This window comes from Diabrotica virgifera, chromosome 6, assembly GCF_917563875.1.
Source record: "Diabrotica virgifera virgifera chromosome 6, PGI_DIABVI_V3a".
In the NCBI taxonomy this organism is placed as follows: domain Eukaryota; kingdom Metazoa; phylum Arthropoda; class Insecta; order Coleoptera; family Chrysomelidae; genus Diabrotica; species Diabrotica virgifera.
The window spans coordinates 175298600-175318417 of NC_065448.1; the positions used below are offsets into that span (position 1 = coordinate 175298600).

At 33.7% G+C, this 19818-nt stretch overlaps 1 protein-coding gene across 3 annotated transcripts in view; it reads left to right on the plus strand.

Moving 5' to 3' along the window:
- The window catches only part of LOC126886435 (paxillin), a 312639-nt gene that overhangs the window by 130711 nt on the left and 162110 nt on the right, over positions 1-19818 (plus strand). The window lies entirely within an intron of this gene.

The following is a 19818-nucleotide window of genomic DNA, read 5'->3' on the forward strand; positions in this document are numbered from 1 at the left end:
GTACTCTCCGAGGCACGGTGAACAGCTCGTATCATTTTTAGAAATGAAAAATGGATTCTCTGTGCTGGGGCTCGAACCCAGGCGCTCTGGCTTATGAGACCAGTTGTCATGCCGTTGCGCTACGGCTGTTCACATTTTTCACATTTTTCCGCTATTCGCGCACGATCGTTTCTCGTATCCCCTCCAAGTACTTGCAAACCGTGAATAAACAAATTAATGTAGACATGTTTTGAGAAAATTATAAATTCAAACGGGGATAACTTTAACACAAATAAAGATAAAGTAATTTAACAAACTTTGTTTGAGTTTTTTCGAAACTGGTTTCTTAACTAGTAAACAGTGTTTCCGATTAGCTCTTAGTTTTTATCAAAATTAAGGTGGTTTTACTTGTTAGAAAATTATCAAAGTTGGTATAATAGTGTATTATATAGTGCTTAATCCGATTTTGGGATCAAACTGTAAGTTAGATCATCTTTATTACTATTTTTTAATCAACAAACAGTAAACAACGGTTATAAATACCAGTAACGAGGTAATTAAGTAGCTTAATTACTAATGAACCTGTCCAAGCACAAGGGCCGTAATCAGGCAACATAGGCCCAATATGCAGGAAATTTCAGAGGAGAGATCTTCTGAACTTCAAAATTCTCAAGATGTCATTAATCCATCCAATCAATCAAAATTATATTCAACCGCTCTGACTCAACCTAACAAAAAATTCGCAAGCAAAAACCAAGCCATTTTATTCAATTCACTTCCAAATACAAAAATTGAAGATTATTTAAATGCCATAGCAACTAAAGTCGATCCCAATAAAATTCTCGCCATTTCCAGGATTGTAAATGATCGTATTTGCGTATATTTTACTACTGAAGAAACAGTCACCGAATTTTTAAGAACAGATAATGGAACAATAGTAATCAATCAGGAACGTATCCAAGCCAGGAAGTTAGTCACACCAAGCGAAAAACTGATAATTTCTAATGTCCCCCCATCAATACCTCACAGTATTATAGAGACTCAACTACAAAATTTTGCAATTCATCAAATAACTCCATTGGATTTTCTAAGAATAGGTACAACTAACTCTTTATTTAAGCATATCTTGAGTTTCCGACGCTATACTTACATTTCTCCTAAAAATCTGGAAAATATTCCTGAGTCTATATTAATTAACTATGAACAAATCAATTATCGAATTTATTTTTCACTTGAAAAACAGTCTTGTTACATTTGTAAAGAACAAGGTCATCTAGCCTCTCAGTGCAAAAAAAATACAAACACTCAAACATCTATCGAAAATTCATCACCTACTGCTCAACCAAATTATATCCAAAATTGCCACCCTATCATAACAGATGCTCAGCCAACTATCCATCCTTCACAATCTTCGCAACAATCCACCAGTCCACAATCAAAAGAAACAACCAATACTTCTCTATTTGATTCAAATCCCATTCAAACACCTATCCAGCCAGATAATGTTGAAATGAATAATCACAGCCAAAATCAACCTCCTACACCCTCTGACACTCAATCGTCTAAACGAGCGGTGTCAGAAATAACGTCTCCTTCAACATCAGTAGACCAGAACCCATTTAAAGAACCTCTGCGTAAATCTAAGAAAGCAAAAACTATTCCTGAAGATAATAAGACTTTAGCAGAAGATCTTATTAAATGCACTAGTTCTTTTTTCCAAGATAATTCTGACAACGGATATTTAACCCAGGAAGAACTAATTGATTTCTTTGAAAATGCATACGGCTCTGCAGATCCTCTCAGCATTGCAAAAACGTATACAGAAGATATCGAAGGACTACTCAATTTTTTAACTAAAATCCATCCAGCATTAACTCCCAAGTATCTGAAAAGTCGCTGTACAAGATTAAAAACTAAGATTAATAAACAGCTATTATTATCCGCTTTCTCTACTGATCACAGTGAATACAGCAGCGACGCCTCTGCTGAAATTTAAAACAACATTCAACTGTATACTGCAATGGAACCTAAATGGGTATTACACCCATTTAGAAGAACTTAAATTAATTATAGCTAAGTTTAAACCATCTGTAATATGCCTACAAGAAACCCACTTCAAAGAAGATAACTGTCATAATTTAAGAAACTATACTCCGTACTATAAGAACAGAATAACTGCTAGCCATGCTAGTGGGGGAGTAGTAATATATGTCCATAACTCATTTAATACCGAAGTAATACGTTTAAGAACTGAGTTGGAGGCAACAGCAGTATCTATAAAAGGCCCCCACAAAGTCAATATATGTAATATTTATTTTCCTCCGAACTTAGACCCGTCCATAAAAGAAATAACTGAACTCTTCAATCAAATTCCAGAACCGCGTATTATATTAGGCGATTTTAATGCCCACAATATACTTTGGGGAGGTAAAAAAACAGATTCCTTGGGACGTAAAATCGAACAAATTGTTACAGATTCTAATATGAATATCCTTAACGATGGAAGAATCACAAGGTTCAATATTTCCACCGGCAATGGATCCCCAATAGATTTATCCCTCTGTGACCCTGTCTTACAACCAACTCTGTCGTGGGATGTGACATCCCATTTGCATGGAAGCGATCATTTTCCTATCCTAATTACGAACAATAACCATATCTCCTCATCAATTCCATCCAATAAATGGTGTCTGAAAAATGCAGATTGGTCTCTATATTCCTCTTTAATTTCACAAAAAATTTCTCAGTTGGTTCAGCCCTTTGATACAGACATTGATATTAACTCCAAAGTACTCCATCTCGTACAGTTTTTAACGTCAATAGCTCACGAGTCCATGGGTTATTCAAAATTTCCAAAAAAACGTGCTCCAGTCCCGTGGTGGAATTCCCACTGCGAAGCAGCAATTAAAGAGTCAAAAAAGGCGTTTTATAAATTAAGAAGGCACCCAACTTTAAATAACCAGCTAGAATTCAAAAGATTAAGGGCGTATTGTAGATACACCTTAAAGAAGAGTAAGAGAGAAGCCTGGGAAAATTATGTATCATCTTTAAATTCATCTACCCCGACTTCTGAGGTTTGGCAAATGATAAGCAGAATGTACGGGAAAAAATCATTTAACACCATTCATTACCTAGAACATCATAACCATATTTATTCAACTAAGCAAGAAATAGCCTCCGTACTAGCAAACGTATACCAACAACATAGCAGTGACGAAACTCTATCTACAAGTTTCCTAGCCCATAAAAATAAATTTAATAATGCATGTATAAATCTTGATGACCACAATAATTTACCTCTAAATGCCATATTTACGATGGATGAACTGTTAGAAACTTTAAACAAAGTTAAAGACACTAGCCCAGGGCCTGACAACATCCCTACGACATTTTTAAAAGCTATGCCAACGGAAGGAAAACAATATCTTTTGGATCTTTATAATTTCATTTGGACAAATAATGTTTTCCCCATTGATTGGTACGATTCCATTATTGTACCAGTTCTTAAACAGGGCAAGAATAAATCGGACCCAGAGTCTTACCGACCAATCTCCCTAACATCTAATATGTGCAAAGTACTTGAAAAAATGGCAAGCAACCGACTAATGTGGTACCTAGAAGATCGACAGCTACTTAGCCCTATACAAAGTGGATTTAGAAAGTCCAGATCTACATTAGACAACATAGTGGATATTGAATCTGTAATTCATGAGTCATTTGGATGTGGTCAAGAATGTCTGGCTGTATTTTTTGATATAACGCGTGCATATGATACAATCTGGAGATCAGATATCATAAGAATCCTGTCAAGTTGGTCGATTAAAGGAAATATTATCAAGTTTATTAATAATTTTTTATATAGGCGAAACTTCAAAGTTCGAATAGACAACTTTCTTTCAGACTCTAAAATCCAATTAAACGGTATTCCTCAAGGGTCTACTCTTAGTGTTGCACTTTTCCTTATTGCCATCAATGACATCGCTAAGTCACTTAGCCCATTAGTCAAAGCCCGTCTATTTGCTGATGATCTTGTTATATTCTGTCGTGGTAAAAATATATCAACAATGACGACCCATATACAGCAAGCCATTTACAAACTAGAGAATTGGTCGAATACTACTGGCCTAGAATTTTCACCCACTAAAACGAAAGCAATGATCTTCAGTAAAACTCCAAAGAAACAAGTAAATCCACCGAAACTCTTCCTAAAAAATTTACCAATAAAGTATTCAGAATCGATCAACTTCTTGGGAGTAAAACTGGATAGCCGACTATCTTGGCAAGACCACATCCACTCTCTCCGTCTGTCAGTTCAAAACGGCCTTAACTTAATGAAAAGTATCTCTCATAAACAATGGGGTGCCGATTTCCAAACTCTTATGACTGTATACAAAACCCTAATTCGTTCAAAACTAGATTATGCTGCTGTTGCCTACAACTCAGCCAAAGGTTCACTATTGAAAGTGCTAGACACAGTTCATAATTCAGCAATTAGAATTGCACTGGGAGCACACTACACAAGCTCAGTTGAGTGTATGTATGTTGAATCAGGCGAACCATCCCTTCAACTCAGGAGAGAATACCTTAGCCTCATGTATGCCTTAAGAGTATCAACTAACCCACATGTACCTGTTTATAAAAACACATTTACAGATAGATTTCCATCGACATTTAATTGTGGGAAAAGATTGGATCCTCCGTTTTATCATCGAGTGAGAGCAACGTTACAGAGCTTAGACACAATAATTCCACACACTTACAATACTTTTAAAGTCAGCCAACACATATTACCATGGACAATTGCTCTCCCTGCTTGTAATACAAACCTATCTGCATTCAAGAAAGGTGACACACCAGCAAAAATCTTCAATCAGAGATTATTAGAGATATTAAATGGTTTTAATGATCACATCCATATTTATACCGATGCATCCAGATCTGCAAATGGAGTAGGAGCGGCTTTCACAACAGATAACTATAACAGTTCCTACCAGCTCCCTCCCCAAACCTCCATATTCTCAGCTGAACTCTTTGCTATCCTCCAGTCATTAAAGTTTGTTAACACACATGACATCAAATTCTCAATAATCATTAGCGATTCCCTAAGTGCATTAACGGCCTTGAGGCGGGTATACCCCAAACATCCTATCCTCCTCTTAATTAAGGCGGAACTCTTGATATGCCAACAAAATCAAAGATTAGTTCAGTTCCTCTGGGTACCATCACATTGCGAGATAAGTGGAAATGATAAAGCTGACACATTAGCAAAAAATGCGAGTGAGAATCCCTTAACAGACATCATAACTACTTGCGTTCATACTGATCTAAAGCAATATTTTAAAAACAAGATCATGACAAAATGGCAAACAAATTGGAACGAATCAAACTCTACATTAAGAACGATCAAACAAAGTATATCACCGTCGAAACATCCTACAAAGAGAAGAGACCAAGTGCTCATGTCCAGATTGCGACTTGGTCATACGAAGATCACCCACGACTTTTTATTAAAGAAGGAAGCCCCTCCGATGTGTTATGTGTGTGATAGTGAACTAACAGTGCAACATATAATAATAGACTGTCCCCTCTACGTTATAGAACGGCAACATCAACAGTTACCAACTACAATTAAAGATTGTTTAAGTGAAAGTAACTCATGTAAGACTCTTAATTTTTTACGTACTATAGGACTCATTAACCAAATTTAATATACCTAAATTTTGTAATTTGATGTAAATACAGTTCATTGCTAATAACCCTTGTGGTTGAAGCAAATTGTAAATAAAAAAAAAAAAAAAACTTTGTTTGAAAGTCTATAAATTAAGCTTTAAAACGAGACTTTGTAAAGTTCATTTGCCTGCTCAGAAGCAGAGTTACAAATACTTATTTGTCAATTTGCCTTATGCGTATACATGACTTGATATTGTTTTTGAATCGTCTTTTCAGGAGACGATATTTAAAATACAGAAACGAAAAAAAGTCAACAGCTTGAGTTTGCGTAAAACTATAATACCACGATATAAAATGCATGCGTTTTGGTTGTGGTATTAGTATCACACTCGAGAAATTGTCAACTTTTTTCGTCCCACCAATTTCTTCAGAGGAATAACATATCTACCTATTCAAAATTTCAAAATATAATTTTACCAAAACGTTGAAAATTCGGATTGCCCGGAAGCCTTATCCGAGACGCCGGGACACGCCTTAGTAATTCGGGCCACGTCCCGGATTTTTCGGACTAGTTGGTCACACTATAGTGTAGGAAACAAAGGTTGAACCTTGCAAAATGGACACAAGTCCGGTTTTATTTTTTTTCTGGTATATCAAGGGGTGCTTATTATAAGACTAACATTTTCTGAAAAAATTTCGCCCCGGAACCTCCCTTTTCACCCCTTTAAAGGGGGTAATTTGTGGTTTTTGCGGAACGTAGCCCTTCCTGTAACTTTTACAAAAAATTTCTTTTATAGAAATATAAAGAGGACTATATTTTCTACGATTTATTTCCGACACCATCTCTCTATCATCCACCGTTTAGCGGGGGTGGCGCCCTAAAGTTGACAAGTTTTTAAAAAAGATGTTTTTAAAAAAAAATATGTTTTTCCCTAACTGTAACGGAAATTAAGAAAAAATCCTGCGGCAATTATTCACAAATAATTGACTGATTTTTTGGTATAGGTTTCACTTAAGGGTAATTGCCCTTTTTTTAATTACAGGGTGTTACATTTTAAAAAACCCCTTTTTATACCATCTGAACCGTTTATGCTAGAGTAAAAAGACTTTCAGCGATTACCCATGTACTCGTGCTATTTACAAATTTGTATAATGCACCCCCATTTTTTCCCCGGAACCACCCCAAAAAAAAGAAGAATTAATAAATAAATTGATTTTCTTGGAATCCTTCACACACAATGCCCTTTATTAATATGCTTCATATATAATTTTGTGCACGTTATTATTACCCATGCATGGACACCAAAAGCAATTTCCTAGTGCAACCTTTGTAGCAAAAAAAAATAAATAAAATGGGGGGTTGAAAATTTTTTTTTGTTTTTTGCTTTTTGATCCATATGGGCATATGCTTCATCAATAGTGCTTTTCAAAAATATATATGGTTATTGCAACATCTCTGCGGAAACCACCCCTACCCTTGAAAATATACTGCAGAAACTACCCTTATCCCTTGGCGAGCATGTTTTACGATTTTCTCATTACCTATGTATTCTTTTTAAACAAAACTTATACAAGGTTAAAGACCACTATTTACTCTAAAAATTATGTCCTATTCATTTTTTCGTATAAGCAACCGTTACGGCACAGTGGCGCCGTAAACCTCATATATGCTTTGACGGGCTCCAGTTTTTGTTTTTTTTTCGTCATCTGTTCGTTTTATTGATAAAGTACTTATGCAAAATAAAACAACATAGTGTAACCTACAAATTATGACTTATGCACATTTTACATTCTTTGCTCCCCAAAGCCACAGTGGTGGCCCAAAATAAATTTTTGCATATTTTCGCCACCTACATGCATTTTATTGCATTAATGCTACCTTAACAGCACAATATTTACCCTTAGGTGGTCGCTACGCAGTGGCAGATCCAGGGAGGGGTGATGGGGGTGATCACCTCCCCCCCTCTCAAACCAAGTGATATTATATTCAAAGATTATAAAAATATTCATTTATTTTTATAGAGATTTAACCAATTGGCACACCCCTCTTAACGATTCTGGATCCGCCACTGTCGCTAAAGCATAAAAAGTCATTCTTATAAAAATAATATTAATGTAATATAAGTATTTCTATAAAAATAAATGAATATTTTTATAATCTTCAAATATAACATCACTTGGTTTGAGAGGGGTGGGGGTGATCGCCCCCATCACCCCTCCCTGGATCCGCCACTGCTTAGCGACCACTTAGGGGTGAATATTGTGCTATTAAGGTAGCATTAACGCAATAAAATGTGTGTAGGTGGCAAAATATGAAAAAAATTATTTTGGGCCACCACTGTAGCTTTGGGGAGCAAAGAATGTAAAATGTGCATAGGTCATGATTTGTAGGTTACACTGTGTTGTTTTATTTTACATAAGTACTTTATCAATAAAACAAACAGATGACGAAAAAATAAACAAAAACTGGAGCCCGTCAAAGCATATATGAGGTTTACGGCGCCACTGTGCCGTAACGGTTGCTTAAACGAAAAAAATTAATAGGACCTAATTTTTAGAGTAAATAGTGGTCTTTAATCTTGTGTAAGTTTTGTTTAAAAAAAATGAATAGGTAATGAGAAAATCGTAAAAACATTTTGGATAAGGTGTAGGGGTAGTTTCTGCAGTATATTTTCAAGGATAGGGGTGGTTAGCGCAGGGATGTTGCAATAACCATATATATTTTTGAAAAGCACTATTGATGAAGCATATGCCCATATGGATCAAAAAGCAAAAAACAAAAAAAAAATTCAATTCCCCATTTTATTTATTGTTTTTGGCTACAGGGGTTGTACTAGGAAATCGCTTTTAGTGTCCATGCATGGGTAATAATAACTTGCACAAAATGATATATGAAGCATATTAATGAAGGGCATTGTGTGTGAAGGATTTCAAGAAAATCACTTTATTTATTAATTCTTCTTTTTTTTTTGGGTGGTTCCGGGGAAAAAATGGGGGTGCATTATACAAATTTGTAAATAACACCAGTACATGGGTAATCACTGAAAGTCTTTTTACTCTAGCATAAACGGTTCAGATGGTATAAAAAGGGGTTTTTTAAAATGTAACACCCTGTATTTAAAAAAAGGGCAATTACCCTAAAGTGAAACCTATACCAAAAAATCAATCATCTATTTGTGAATAATTTCCGCAACATTTCTTTTTAATTTCCGTTACAGTTAGGGAAAAATATATTTTTTTTTTAAAAATATATTTTTTAAAAACTTGTCAACTTTGGGGCGCCACCCTTGCTGAACGGTGGATGATAGAGAGATGCTGTCGGAAATAAATCGTAGAAAATATAGTCCTCTTCATATTTCTATAAAAGAAATTTTTTGTAAAAGGTACAGGAAGGGCTACGTTCTGCAAAAACCATAAATTACCCCCTTTAAAGGGGTGAAAAGTGGGGTTCCGTGGCGAAATTTTTTCAGAAAAAGTTAGTCTTATAATAAGCACCCCTTGATATGCCAGAAAAAAAATAAAACCGGACTTGTGTCCATTTTGCAAGGTTCAACCTCTGTTTCCTACACTACTACTTATGCACTAATTTTACAATACAGTGACCTCTATTTGGCGTCTATACAGCGTTTCACGTTAAGAACGGAACATTGCTTACATAGGCCAATGTATTTCTTGTGGACGATAGAAGCGCGCCGATGCCACGCCGTACTGATTAGAATGGAATCGTATATCGGCAGTCGAGTAGCCGATAACGTGGAACAAAGTATAGACTACTAGTACATCAACAATCTACCCATATAAATTACCATCATTTTTGTACTCTTTTCGTCGAACAAGAACGCTTGAGTAAGAAGGACCTATAAGCAACCAATATAGACGCTGTCTATAGTCTGGAGAGTAGTATACAGTGTGGAAGGCACTTATGGAATAAAATTAATTCTGCCCTTGTTTTAAAAGATTATAAAAAATGCTGAGACCCGTCGATTTTTAAATATAAATAGGCGCTTTTTAAACATATATTAAATGTACAGGGTGATTCACGCAAGCCTAGCGTAATACATAAGCTTTATTTCTAATGGAACACCTTGTATATTTTTATATTTTTAAAAGCTGCGTAATAGCCTGATTTCAACGAACTATATCATGCAGGGTGTATTATGAATAATACAGGGTGAAATTTTGAAATTATAAAATATGGGAATAAAATTGTTTTTGTCCTTATTTTAGAAAATTATAAAAAACGCTAGGATAAGTAAACTTTTAAATTCAAATTGGCGCTTTATAAACACAAATTTGAATATACAGGGTGATTCACTAGCATAGTCCATTATCTTTAGTTTTAATGAAACACCCCGTATATTTTTGTTTTTAGAAGCTCCTTAACAACTTGATTTTAACGAGGTATATCATACAGGGTATATTATGAATAATACAACGTGAAATTTTGAAAATATTTATAATTTTATTTAGGACATTAAAATAAATGCTCTCCACCTTGTTGTTGGCAATAACACAGTCTCATATAAAACTCGTTACGAACTTTGTTTAAAGTTTAAGGTGAAATATTCCGTATTTCTGCAGTTATCCTTTCTTTGAGGTCATCAATGCTAGTAGGCTGTGCTGCATATACTTTGCTCTTGAGATAACCCCACAGAAAAAAATCCAAGGGCGTAAGGTCTGGCGATCTAGCTGACCACTCAATAGTACCTCTTCGTCTGTGGAAGATTTCGGTGAAGTAATTTCTTACCATTAAAGCATAATGAGGTTGAAACCAGTCCTGCTGAAACCAGACATTTTCATTCGGTAGGTTCGGATCTCTTGCGTTAGGATATAAGTTGGCCAACACAGAAACAACTTCGTCTCTAATCATATTTAAATATTTTTCAGCTGTAAAATTTCCTTCTACAAATATATGACCAATAATATGGTATCAACCTATGATAACTGCCTAAACGTTCACCTTTTGGGGATACTGACTATGTGTCTCACGTATCCAATGAGGATTCTCCGCTGACCAATATCTACAGTTTTGTCGGTTTACCTATCCATTTAATGTGAATGTCGATTCATCAGAAAAAAGAACTCTATCAAGAGCTACATATTTCATTTCTGTTTAGTTTATTCATCATTGTTTCGCAAAAATCCATTCTACCATCTGGATCATGATCGGTTAGCTCCTGCACAAAAGTCAATTTATATGGATGAAGTTTTTCTTCATGGAGACACTTTAGGATAATAGAATGACTCATATTATTTTGGCGAGCAATTTGACGGAAAGTTGATGTTGGATTTTCTACGACACTTAACAAAATATCCGCTTTCACATCATCTTCAACGAAGTGCGGTTTTCTTTTTAGTGGTCTGATATGTCCAAGTTCTCTGAATTGCGCATGAAGCTTAGACACAGTACTTTGCGAAATACTTGCAACTGAGGGTACTTCTGATTAAATAAGTTTGATACTTCAACTTGACTTTTGCAATTATCCCCGTAACCGATAATCATTAAAATCTCAACTCGGTGAGTCTCAGTTAAATATTTCATTTTTACTTGTTTAAGATATTAGTTTTTAATAGTTTACTACTTCAATGTAATATGTTCGTAAAACTATTTATCGATTTAGTTTAATTATTGGTACCTATATCTAGGTAGGTTTTACCTGTTGAAAACAAAAAAAAGGTGACAAAATCTAATATATTGTTACCTTGTTTAGAACGGTTCATGGCAGTATTTAGCTGATTTAAAAAAGTGCCATTAACTGGAACGTAATAAATTATTAATTTAAAAATTTTATGTATTTAACGTGTTATACAAAATATCAAAATTTTACCATGTATTATTTATAATACATAGTATAGTTCGTTGAGATCAGGTTGATAAGGAGTATTTTAGAACATAAAATAAATAGGATGTTCCATTAAAAATTAAGATTATTGAATGGATTAGACTTACGTGAATCACCCTGTACATTTAGATTTATGTTTGAAAAGTGCACATTTGAATTTAAATGTTGACGTGTCTCATCGTTTTTTTATAATTTTCTAAAATAAGAACACAAACAATTTTCTTCCCTAGGTGGTTTCCACACTTTATAATTTCAAAATTCACCCTGTATCACGCATAACATACCCAACATGATATAGTTCGTTGAAATCAGGTTGTTAAACAGCTTTTAAAAATATACAAATATACAGGGTGTTCCATTAAAAATAAAGCTTATGGACTACGCTAGGCTTGCGTGAATCACCCTGTACATTTAAATATACGTTTAAAAAGCGTCTATTTATATTTAAAAATCGACGGGTCTCAGCGTTTTTTATGATTTTTTAAAACAAGGGCAGAATTAATTTTATTCCATAAGTGCCTTCCACCCTGTATATTTTTTTTTTTTGGCCTTTGGGCTAAGTGCCCATTCAGCCAGTAACAAATGTGTAACCTATTCTAACTAACTAATCTAACTACACTATTATTCTGGAAATTTAAATGAAGAACTACGATGGGGAGAGGAACTAGGATTACTTTTCGCACCTAGGGGTCATTCAAGGTGACTCACAGACAGAAAGGGTAGACCTCGGAAAATATAGGTAAATAGGTAAAATATTTGGCTATATAACAGAGGTAACGAGCTTAATACCTACACTCTAAAGTTTTAAGTTACACATCTTAATAAACTTAAGAATAATTTTGTATACCTGATACATATTTAATGATAGTAAATGAAGTAGATTGAAAGGGGGGTATAAGTTTTGCAATAATAAACTATTAATAAATTCCTGTCTTTGTATTTCAAATTTACTACAAGCATAAAAAATGTGATCCAAGTCGCTCACCACATTGCAGGTTTCACAAAGTTCGGTATTGACTACACCGATTCTATATAAATGTTGAGGAAAGCTTGCATGTCCGAATTTAAGCCTACAAATGGTCACAATATCATTCCTTGAAAAATCATACTCTTGGTGCCACAACACTGTCGGAATACTTGAATGTAACAGTGTGTATCGTGTGGGGCAATTACCGCAATATTTTTTCCAGTGCAGTTCCCATTTTTCCTTAAAATTACGTTTAGATATCGTTAAATATTCTTGAGCTCCTAAATTGTTCTCCATATACTGTCCAGTTGTGACGCTTTCTTTGGCTAAGGAATCTACTACTTCATTTCCACGAAGTCCTATATGAGCTTTTACCCAAGTGAATTTTAATTCGTAGTGACTTTTTCTTAATTTATGAATTTTTAATTTTAGTTCTTTAATAAAAGGATTTATATCAGTAGCCACCACCTTAATTGGGTTAGCGATGCATTTAAGAACCGATAAGGAGTCACTCAAAAGATGTATTTTTTTTTAACTTGCTTTTTTCGATATACTCACAGGCTTTAATAATACCAATAGCTTCTGCAGAAAAAATGGAAGTACTGCTATTTAGTTTGAATTTTTCTTGAATGTTTGCTGATGGTATATAGAATGCACACCCCGTACCGTCATTTTGTTTTGATGCGTCAGTATATATTTCCAGAAAATCTGGCAGATTTGCTATGCAAGCGCTTAAAGTATTTTTACTTATCAACAAATTTTCATGGTATACGGGAATATTAATTTCTAGTGGTTCCAACATATCAAAAAATTCAGATTTATCGACCGAAATAGGTCTTTTTAAAGCACTATTATGAGGACTGGTATTTCTAAAAGCCATACATAATGGAGGAGAAGGTTTTTTTTGACCAATATTTGTTTGTCAAATCGTGGTTATTTAATAAAGCTATTTTATGTAACAGAGTAGGATTTTTAAAAGAAGACTTAATAATAAATTTTTCTGACAACCATTCCCTCCGCAAAAATAATGGTGGCTCTAGTGCTTCAATCCGAAGTGGTTCCACAGGCGTTGAACACATTGCACCCAAACAGAGTCTTAGAGAAGTATTTTGAATTATTTCCAATCGTTTTAGAGTGTAAGGACTGGCTGATCCATACAACGTACATCCGTAATCCAGGATGGACCTAATAAAGGCTTTGTAGAAAGTTAAACACGATTGTGGATCTGCTCCCCACCAAGTTCTTCTTATGAATTTTAAAAAATTTATACCTTTTAAACATTTTGATTCTATATTTTGTATAAATGGTTTCCAGCTAAGCTTCCTGTCGAGAATAATTCCAAGATAAGTTACCTGATTTGATACCGGGTATAGTGTACCATTTACATTAATATGATCGATATTGGGCAGATTATGTCTTGTAAAGATGGTAACATTAGATTTTTGAGGGGTTAAAGAAAAACCTAACGATTCAAATTTCAAAGTACTTAGCTGTATATGTGACGTAAGCTCAGTGATGCCTGCTTCTAATTTTTTATTCGTGTTATAAATGACAAAATCATCAGCGTACTGTATAATATTACAATTATTATTTCCATCGTGTATTTCTTTTGTAAAAATATTAAACAAAAGGGGAGAGATAACAGAACCCTGTGGTAAACCTGTGGATGATCGTCTAGGACCTATTATAGAATTGTTATTCGACTTTACATAAACTTTTCTTTGTGTGAGAAGATTACACAAGACATTGCACACTCTTGGAGGAAGATCTGCCTGAAGCAATTTTTCTCTTAACATAATGATATTAATTGCATCGTAGGCACCTTTTATGTCAAGAAAAGCAGCACCTAAGTAGTAGTTATTTGAAAAACATAACTGAATGTCTGTTGTTAAATAAGATACTGCGTCAATAGTACTAAACCCTTTTTTAAAACCAAATTGTTCCAAAGGGAAAAAAGCAGTGCTAGTCAAATGAAATTCTAACCGGTGCTTAATAATCCGTTCAAAAGTTTTCATGACACAGGATAATAAGGAAATGGGTCGATAAGATTCTGCAAGGTTGGGATTTTTCTGCGGTTTTGGGATTGGTACAACTACAACATTTTTCCATTCCTCAATGACTGCGTTGTATAACCAAATATCATTAAAAATTTCTAAAAGAAATAATTTACCGACAGTTGGTAAATTCCATATCATATCGTATGTAACTTGATCCATACCTGGAGCTGTATTCTTGGTATTTTTTAATGCAAATTGTGGTTCCGTAAATTTTAAAGGATAATTAAGTATATCATTCTTCACATCTGCATTATCTACTAAATCCTTTACTTCCTGATCTGCCGAACATGGGGTGATATTTTGCAAAAATGTGTCTATCCATTCATAGTTGGTACATTTAGGGGAAGGTGAAGGAATTCTTTGCATCTTTTTTGCCTGTTGCCATATTTCCTTAGACGGAGTATTTTTGTTAAGTTTAGCGCAGTAGTTAACCCAGTACTCCTTAGCCTTGTTCTTTAAAAATTTTTTTGCTACTGCCATTTTTTCTTTAACATGTATATAATTTTCCAATTACTATTGTTGATATATTTTTTTAATGCTTCTTTTCTATAAAAAACGACTTTATCACAGTCACTACCCCACCAGGGCGGGGGTGGCAGTTTAGCTTTTTTGAAAGGCTTATTGATTGGGATTGAACATGCAGCGGCATATTCAATGCCTTCCATAAAATATTTATATTTATCATTTACATTTAGTAGTTGGGGTTTATTACTGAAATATATAATGCAAGTTCGTTCGTATTCCATCCAGTTAGCTTTTTTAGTGTTCCATTTAGTTTTTGGTTGTATTGTATTACTAAACTGTTCCCTCAATATGTTGATTTTCATAAGAATGAGAAAATGATCCGATCCAAGAGTATCTGTTACCACGCTCCAGTTAGTTTTATCAGCGATGTCCGGAGATACTAGTGATAAGTCGACAGAAGAGTTTTGACCCGACCGAGATATTTTTGTAGGTGACCCATCATTTAAAATTACCAAATTATTTTGATTTAATGCATTTACCATATTTTTTCCAGATTGATTGATTTTATATGAGCCCCACAGATCGTGGTGCGCATTAAAATCTCCTCCAATTATTAATGTACCATTTATGTTATTAAAAAGATTGGAAAAATTGTGCACAGTAACTGCGATATTTGGAGGACAATACACAGAAACACAAGTAATGGATAGATTTTTAGAAACAAAAATTTCTGCCGCACAGACTTGCATACCATCTGCTACATTATTAATAGATACTTCTTTGAATTTGATATTATTTTTTACAAGAATAGCTACACCTGTCGTACCATCTATCCTATCTTTACGCACAATAGAATATCCATAAAATGTATAAGTGACTTTTGGTTTAAACCATGTCTCTGATACCAGAGCAATATCAACATCATAATCTGATAATATTTTTACTAAGCTATGTTTATTGGATACAGCGGAACGTGCGTTCCACTGACAAATTTTCAATTGATTGAGGTTAGTATTCGTCATCGTCACATATACTTTCATTACAATTATACGCAATATTTTTAATATAATCTGCATCAATGGCTGTAAGTTCTTCAAAAGATTTTACTTCACTTAGTACTTTCTGTAAAACCGCGAAGAATCCTTTAATAAATTCATCTGACATATCAGATTCAAAATTTTCTCTTGGTGGTATATTAATAGGTTTTTCGGGTCCAAATTTAAATGGGAACATTGGAGGGGAATTTGATATTTGAATGGGAGAATTGGGTTTTCGCTTCTTGTTAACTGTTTCGATCTGAGTTGAAGCATTGCGATTTCGAGCTGTTTGTAAGGTAACAGAATTAGTTGACTGAGATGACACTGGTTGTCTAGGATATTTGATATTATGTCTTCGTGAAGGCAAAGGGGGAAACTCTTCCTCTGATAAATAAGATAGAGCTTGAAATTTATTGTTAACTTTTAATGTAGAAGCATATGATGTTTTATTTAAATTTTTTGCTTCCGTAAAAGTTAAATTCTCTTCAGCCATTTTTTTCTTTATTTCACTTTGTTTTATATGTGTTGGGCATGATTTAGAGATTGATTTATGTGAATTAGTTTTACAGTAAATGCAACAATTATCCTGTGGATCCCGACATGAATGAGTTTCATCTTTTGTTTTACCACAGTTTATGCAAAGAGCCACTGTACTACGACACTGCTTCGCTACATGACCATATTTAAGACACCGGTAGCATTGGGTAACACTGTGAATATAAGGTTCAACAGGGCAAGATACCGAATTAATGAAGATGTTTGAGGGTAACATGTTACCCTCGAAGGTGACTATGACTGTTTGTCGAGGAACAAATATTGCTTCTCCATCAGAAATGACCTTTCGCTTGATTCTACGAATTTCGGTAATAGTTACGGCAGATAGAAAATTTGTAAAAAGATATTGCTCATCAAAAGAAGTATCAACATTTTTAACAACCCCCTTCCTCGATAATAAATTATTTGGTATATAAGCAATTAGATTTTCGTTTTTTAACTGTTCATTAGCTACTAGTTTATTAGCATCTTTAATTGTTTTTAATTGAACCCTTATTCTGTTTCTGCCTACTCTATCAATTCGTACAATATTCTGAACATTCAATTTCTTATGGAGCACATGGCCAACTGCCATAGGATGTAATTTTCCTATTGCAAGCTCATTATTGGTGCTTTCAATAAAAACATAGACAAAATCTGAATACAGGTTCGGTTTTTGTAGATTGAAAACCTTACTTTTTTGCTTAGTATCTGAAAGTGTCAACTTATCTGTATCCGCTGCGGTTTTACCATCTTGATTTCTGGTTGTCGTAGTGTTGTCTATGACCATATCTACATTTTCTCCTCCATTATCCACTTTTCCCCCTTTGTCAAGGGGTGGTTCATCGGCCATTTTTACACCTTATTCACCGCACTATTTGCTTATTTATTAAACGTAAATATTATTATTTTATGCTTTATAAAGTTTAAAAAGTTTTAAAGTCATTTAACCAAAATATGACCTTATTCACCGCACTATTTATTTATTTATTAAACGTAAATATTACTATTTTATGTTTTATAAAAGTTTAAAAAGTTTCAAAATAATTTAACCAAAATATCACATTTTTATTCGTATCACCTAAAATACTTATTAAGTGATAATTAGTTTCTAATGTGTATTTGATAACGGTAGGTAATTATTATTTAGCGAAAGAAATATTTTAAACACATCCGCTCACCACAGAAGTTTAAATGGTACTCGACCCTGTATATTTGTTACTATAAGTTTTATTAGTTTGGATCTAGTTTCCTTTAATCGATATCGACATTGACTTCATTTTACCTCGTTACAGGTCACTATTAGCATTTATAAGTGCATCGTTTTACTAATAATTGTCACCCAGATGGTAAACTAACAAACTCTTTCCTGATGATGGATTAACCTTGAAACTTTGTTTATTTTTTTTAGAATTCTTATTTTGTATTCTCCGTCCTTGTCATTTTTTCCTTTGGATTCTCTCAGTTCATTACCTATTGTAAAATGTCTTCTGTTAACGATTCCTGGTTGTTCTTTCTGGGTGTTTTTTAGGTGTTTTTCTATTACGTTGTGTATGCTTCTTTTCATGAGCATTTTTCAGTGTGTCACAAATGATAGAACAAAAGGTAAGTCCATGATAATACACATTTATGACATTTATTCTAACATGACATTTTAGTTAAATCTGACAGTTGCCTCATTTTGTTTGCAATTTGGCATAAAAACAAATCAATTGAGTTTATTGCGTTTATAAAATGGTATTTTCTTTGATTTGTATAGTCTTATAAATTGTACAGATTATATTAGTAGATATATTATATAATTAGTAAATAATTTTTTCGATTATAGCGCCATCTATTGACAACTAAATAAATGTTATAAAATGTCACCGACGAAATGTAATCACCGACGTGCGTTTTTTCTGTCACAAACAATTTAATGCGTTAGAAAGAAATCGAAAAACTGTGAAGCACTGAAAGATCCACATGAGAAAAAGCATATCTGCTCATTGATAGTTTTCCACAGCACATTTACATAATCGGACTCGGTTATTCTATGTGGGTCAATATTTCATAAATTTTTGTTTAATTTATTGTGTACTGTCTGTTGTACAGTGTCATGTTTCAATAATTGAATGTCTAGTTTGTGTTGAGATTTTTGTTTTTTATTAGTTTCCATCTTGCTCACACTTTTACAACAACAAGATTATGAATGAAATTGCTGTCAGTTCCTGGATATATTTTTGCGCTGATGATAGCGTTGTGATATCTCTTATTGACACAATATACAATCTATGTGGTTATGAATGACTCTTTTTCATGATGTTGTGGTGAAGTTTAAGTTTATAATCTGCAGGAATATAATATAAACCATGTATTTGTCGTTAAAAGTTATTATTGTTATATAATTACTTCCCTAAAATTTTAGTTGGAAACAAAATATTTTGTTGGGAAAACCCAGATATTCCGATGAAAATTTTTGTCGAAGGAAATCGAGAAAAAAATCTAAGTGACTAATGCCTGGTTGCACCAACATATCTTAAGCTCCAGCTTAGCTAAGATCTACTTATAAATAGTGCCTCCTTGAGTATCACTTACGTTGCACCATAATTTTAGATTCTTACCTTATTTTCAATCCTATCTATTATTATATTATGGTATTCTTATTGTAATATATTATAATTATATTATATTAATTCTTATGATATTCTCGACTTAAGCTTAAGATCTGTTGGTGCAACCGGGCATAAAAGTTGTATGTTTTTCGTTGTTATGAATTGAACTGAATTTAAGAAAGGAACTAAAACATCGGTAACTTATTTATTTTTAATTTGCCTTTAAAAATATTAACCTATTCATATATTTCCTATGCTGTTAAAAGACTTGTGTATAAAAACTCGTGATATTATATTCACTGTTTGACAAACTGATAACAGATTTGTGAAAATGTGCCAATTTTTAAGAGACAATTACGCGTCAAACAACCATGAATATAAACAGCTGCTTAAAATTAAGTAAAAAATATTGTTGATATTTTAGCCTGTGGTTCCAGTAATTTTTTTAAAAGATTTAACAACGTGACAGGAAGTAGTTGTTTATTTAACCAACAAGTGTATTAATAAGAGCGATTAACAATTGAGATATTTTAACGCGTGAGCGGGGCGAGCGCGTTAATGTTCGAGATTGTTAATCGTCATTTTAATTCACGAGTTGGTTACAAAACTTTTCCGTCGACCGTACTTTTCAGAAATAAAGATATATCCATCTTTTGATTTTTCAAATACACA